Source organism: Salmo trutta, chromosome 12 (assembly GCF_901001165.1).
Source record: "Salmo trutta chromosome 12, fSalTru1.1, whole genome shotgun sequence".
Classification (NCBI taxonomy): domain Eukaryota; kingdom Metazoa; phylum Chordata; class Actinopteri; order Salmoniformes; family Salmonidae; genus Salmo; species Salmo trutta.
Window position 1 is genome coordinate 28,952,682 of NC_042968.1, and position 5,784 is coordinate 28,958,465.

Consider the following 5,784-nt stretch of genomic DNA (forward strand, 5'->3'; position numbering starts at 1 on the left):
TCAAATGCACTAAGGAAAGGAACAATGAGTCCCTGAATAAAGCTGACTCAATCCCCTTCCTCTCTTCCTGATCTGTTTTTTAGTTGTTGTTTTATTTTAGTCACATAATGAATTTGTGGGAAGAGGAATAAAAACGGAATTCTCTGAAGACTCAAAAAAAAAAAAAAAAACAGACAAAAGCTTTATTGCTCATGGCTACGTCTGGATTGCCTTCTGTGCCGAGATAGGAGTCAACATGTTTAGCGACATCAAAAGAAAACCTGAAACCTTAAGTATAAGAAGATTAACACTTGCAGTGATCTTGAGCTTAGGCTGCTCCAGGACTTTCAACAGCACTGTGCCACAAGGGACAATTACCAATGAATTGGCATCAACATCTCCCGGTTATTTAACAAAATCTGGCACAGTGTATAAGCTCAGGTCCTTAAGACTTCCTTTCAAGTCTGGCCCTGGTATCACAGGGGTAACATATTCTGAAATGTGACGAGGGGAGGCAGACAGCAGGAGAAGCTGCAAGAACATGCTAAGAAGGAGAGGGGGAACGAAAGAAAGAAAGAGAGAGAGCGAGAGAGAGAGAAGAAGAAGATAAGTCACAAAAACACAATTGTATCTTCTTTTCTGGTTCTTGACATAAAGGCTGTCACACCTTAAAGTGGATGTCTATGTTGTCCCTGAATGAAGCAGTTTGGGATATTGGCCTGGGGGTGATATGAAAAGGCCCAAAACACTGGTGTTATAGCAATTCTGGATATACAGTATGACACCAAAACATTGTGATGTCACCACAACCATGAGCTAATTTCTAACATGAAGACCTCATTCCAATGATAGAGTGCTCTTTTCATGTCCATCTCCCTCATCAGCCCGAAGGCATGATACCATACAGTGTGTTTGTGTAGGATCCCACAGAGGTGTTTAATATGGCTATGACAGTGATTGGGGAGGAAGCCTGGTTCTCAGGGGGAAACCCCACTGAGCTCCCCCAAGGAGAGATGTCCCCTCCTGGGGGGAGAGACTGACAGAGTCCCCTGCTTCTCAACCACCGCTGGAACATTGGACTGGATGCTCCAGCGTAGCTCAGAGAACACTGCTAAACACTCCAGCTGCAGGTGTCCCAGCTGTTTCTGCTGTAGAGGATCATGGAAAGATAGATAGCTGCAGACTGTCGGAACATTTGGGAAAATCTGCAGTGGAAGGAGCAGAAACAAAGACCTTATTTATTCATTTGCAATTCCCAAAATGTCTGTTGAAATAGGGGTAAGTTAGTAAATGCTTAGCAGGGAAAGGTATATTTTAGTAAACTGGTAAGATAAGTTGAGTTCTGCAAGCATTCATTTGAGAGAGAGAGTGTCAGAAACCTGGCAATAAAAAAAATGTGTGGTCATGCTCTCTCAGAACCCACATTTGCAGCTAACTCTATACGTGAATCATCAGTCACACAGACCACAGCAGTGATTCATGATGGCTTTATTCCCATTTAAACATTCTGCCAGCTACAGCGGGTCATTTGTTTTAATAGCCCTGAACGGATGCCAGGGCACGTTCAACGACCCAAAACGCCCTCCTCGCATTTATAAAAAGCACATCACTGATCTTCCGTCGAAATCTTAGACATGGTTAAGATAACAGGTGGCAAGAAGAAGTGATGGAGAGGCTTTGGCATTGGATCTGTGGCAAGGCTGTCATGGGATACGGCGATAGGCGTTACGTTTTGACACATTTATACTGGAGGAGTGATGGGGGGGTAGAAGAGAAGAGACATATTTGGTGTCGGAGGGGTAGAAGAGAAGAGAGATATTTGCCGTTGTTAAGGGAGAAATCCCTATATTGTCAGTAGTGTGGTGCTCTCATTCCCACTCCGACCCTCTCTGGAATGGTTTTGACAGAGGCACAGTGAAGACGTGACCTGAAACAAGCTTCTGTTTGATCATCTCTGTAACGCTTTCATTCTGTCACAAAGAAACTACGTGAATCACTTAATATTAAAGAGGGATTTCAATAATATTAAAGGGAAGAGCACACTGGTGGAGAATGCATTATACATCAATAACTGCCTGTGACACAATCTATTTAGAAAGTAAACTGAGTATGTGGGGAAGAAAGATAAAGAAAGAGAAATGGGGTCTTGTTGAGCAGTCTCAAGGAGAGCAGGGTATTCAGTGGTCTTGGTGGGTTTTGACATCTATGTGATGGTGCTGGATCATAAGCTGTTGTGTGAGGAGGAAGTAGCTGAGGAGGATATCTAATCTGCCTGCTAATTCTGGCCCTCAGTGCTGTCTGCTGGGGGTGGATGCTGACAGGGACAACACAGTGTGTTTGTCAAATGGTACAAATGTTCATTAGGAGGGTCCCTACGTTTCAATAAACGGCTATAGCTGTGTCTGATTCATAGTGTGTACACACACACACACACACACACACACACACACACACACACACACACACACACACGCAAACACGCACACACACGGAAGCACGCACACACACCAAAACTCTCCAAACACTTCATTAAATCACAGACCGCCCAAACCCAAACAAATTTAGAACAATCTAAGGTCTTGGCGAGAGCAGACTGGCTCGGCCATTAGTCCTGTCTCAGTGACAGCTTGCCCTGCTCACCTCATCTATCTGCTACACACAAAGACATGCCTTGTGGGGTGGCTCCCTTCCAGCCCTCACCAGGCTTCTACCCTGTTCAACATACAGCCATATACACACCTCCCGCCCCAACCTCCCCTCCACCCCCCAGTATAACAGCGCTGCCTGCTATGCCCCCTGCCGTGACAGACTTAGACAGGATTTATGCAGCCTCGTCACAGCGCCTCCATTAATTGCAGGAAAGCAACACCGAGCACGGTTATTACACGATTACGACATGACAGCGCTCGTTTTTCACCATTAAGGAGTGGATCAGGCCGGTGCAGGGTGGTGGTGATGGTAAGACATAGACATACACACACAGACACACACATACACACACACACACAGGTGCAGAATGGTGGACAGGACAGGCTTTCCTGTAATGCATAGCCCTTGCATGGCCCAGCGTGAGGTGCTGAGCTTGCTAATGCATTGGCACGACAGAGAGGTGGAGTAAAGACAATCCCATCCTGGAGCCATAGTACGCAATGCAGGCATCACCATGGTAACCAGGGTCAAACAACAACAACAATAGATAAGGCCAGCAGTTAGTGCTGATACGTCTGATACACCCTAATCTACCTGCTCTAAAGTCAAACATATTGTACTGAGTGTTGCAGTCCAAAATCTCATGTGTGTGTGCTTTCGCGCGTGCATGCGTGTCTGCCCTCGTATGTGTGTGTGTTTGTACATACAAGGTAAAGACATTACCGGTGGAGGAGATAGCTGCACGTAGTAGGTCAGGAATACAGAGCTCCAGTTCACAGCACCCTTCAGTCTACAAACGTTAACGCCCCTAACCACACTCAGCCCACAACTTGAATTAACCTTGCCGTATAATGACGTCATTAACACCTCACCTTAAGACCAATTATGAGAGAAAATAGATCCGGCTTCTGGTTCTATTAATTGCCGTTTGAAGTGAAGATGTCAGTGGTGTATGGATTTTCTGCCAGCTGAGGAGAGGGGTGTGCTACTGTCCTTCCTCCCGTTGGGAGAGAACTGGGGAGAAGGAAGGAAAGAAGAGAGGGATGTGAATTATTCATTACAAGGTATGAGCCGGGTAAGGAGCTGGGGCTCGGAGGGAATTTAAAGGCATTTGTGTTTGTCACACAAATCAGGCCGTCTCGGGAAGCTCTGAGGCAAATCCCAACCGATGGATGGGAGTGGAGGATGACACCACTTCTTACTCAAGACAGCCCTAAAGAGGAAGAGCAGAGGGAGAGAGAGGTGGGGAGAGAGAGAATGAGGGGGGATAGAGAGAGAATGAGAGAGAAGACGAGAGAGTCTGTGACCCCTAATGAAAGAGGTCAGACCAGAAAGAAATGTACAGCAAGAACAGGACAATCACAGCTAATGAATCAAATATGTCTCAGTACACTCAGTATTTACTTTCAAATCATTCCTTGAGGTACTGGTAAGATGTCAGTGTGTGTTTGCTGAGACAAACATTTATTTAAGCAAAATTGGTCAGGACATAAATCTAAAGGTAGTCTGTTAATATTCAGCTTGACTACATTCATATATTTCTTATCAGACACTTCAAAAGCCCTTGTCAGAAAATAAAAAAGTGATTTTTGATCAGTAGGAAATAGAATAGGAAATAGAGCAGAAATACCCATTGTAAGGTTACAGTACATACTGTAGAGGCTGTGACCCTGCTCCTGGTGCAGATCAGGGGAGAGAGAGTCCCCACACTCCTGTGGTTGGTGCCTGTCAGTGGTTTGTTTTTCAGAGGGTCCACGGTGGCCCTGGCTCCTGCCATGGCTTCCAGTGTAAATCAGTGAGGCGTGGCTGAGCATGCCTGGCAGCTGAGAGGAGCTGAAGAGATTCTCACCCCGGCCCTGGAAAGGTTGAGGGGCCGGCCTGTTGCTGATGTGGGGCTGTGGCGGTGAAGACAGACAGGGAGCAGATCACACACTCACACAGGACAGCCACATCACCAGCCATTACTCCCCACAGACAAACAACTTAAACACACCACACAGGACTCTACTAGAAAGGGTATTCAACCACCAACACTTAGAGAGGGGATGAGCATTCACAAACATTCAGATGCACAAATTACACCTACAAATTACACCTACAGCTCACCGTATAAGAGAGAGGGTGAGCTGAGTCCCCTCTCTCTTATAGGGTGAGCTGAGTCCCCTCTCTCTTATAGGGTGAGCTGAGTCCCCTCTCTCTTATAGGGTGAGCTGAGTCCCCTCTCTATTATAGGGTGAGCTGACTCCCCTCTCTCTTATAGGGTGAACTGAGTCCCCTCTCTCTTATAGGGTGAGCTGACTCCCCTCTCTCTTATAGGGTGAGCTGAATCCCCTCTCTCTTATAGGGTGAGCTGAGTCCCCTCTCTCTTATAGGGTGAACTGAGTCCCCTCTCTCTTATAGGGTGAGCTGACTCCCCTCTCTCTTATAGGGTGAGCTGACTCCCCTCTCTCTTATAGGGTGAGCTGAATCCCCTCTCTCTCTTATAGGGTGAGCTGAGTCCCCTCGCTCTTATAGGGTGAGCTGACTCCCCTCTCTATTATAGGGTGAGCTGAATCCCCTCTCTCTTATAGGGTGAGCTGAATCCCCTCTCTCTCTTATAGGGTGAGCTGAGTCCCCTCTCTCTTATAGGGTGAGCTGAGTCCCCTCTCTCTTATAGGGTGAGCTGAGTCCCCTCTCTCTTATAGGGTGAGCTGAGTCCCCTCTCTCTTATAGGGTGAGCTGAGTCCCCTCGCTCTTATAGGGTGAGCTGAGTCCCCTCTCTCTTATAGGGTGAGCTGACTCCCCTCTCTATTATCGGGTGAGCTGACTCCCCTCTCTCTTAAAGGGTGAGCTGACTCCCCTCTCTCTATTATAGGGTGAGCTGACTCACCTCTCTCTTATAGGGTGAGCTGACTCACCTCGCACTTATAGGGTGAGCTGACTCCCCTCTCTATTATAGTGTGAGCTGACTCCCCTCTCTCTTATAGGGTGAGCTGACTCCCCTCTCTATTATAGGGTGAGCTGACTCCCCTCTCTCTTATAGGGTGAGCTGAGTCCCCTCTCTCTTATAGGGTGAGCTGAGTCCTCTTTCTCTCTTATAGGGTGAGCTGAGTCCCCTCTCTCTTATAGGGTGAGCTGAGTCCTCTTTCTCTCTGATAGGGTGAGCTGAGTCCCCTC

General features: G+C 47.1%; 1 long non-coding RNA gene across 1 annotated transcript; it reads right to left on the reverse strand.

Moving 5' to 3' along the window:
- Window positions 1-1,051: 1,051 nt before the first annotated feature.
- Window positions 1,052-4,753, reverse strand: LOC115203307 (uncharacterized). The gene is made up of 3 exons (XR_003880146.1): window positions 4,283-4,753; window positions 3,501-3,841; window positions 1,052-1,184 (listed from the first exon to the last, which is right to left on the reverse strand). It is a non-coding gene; the product is annotated as an uncharacterized LOC115203307 (long non-coding RNA).
- Between the last annotated feature and the right edge of the window lie 1,031 nt (window positions 4,754-5,784).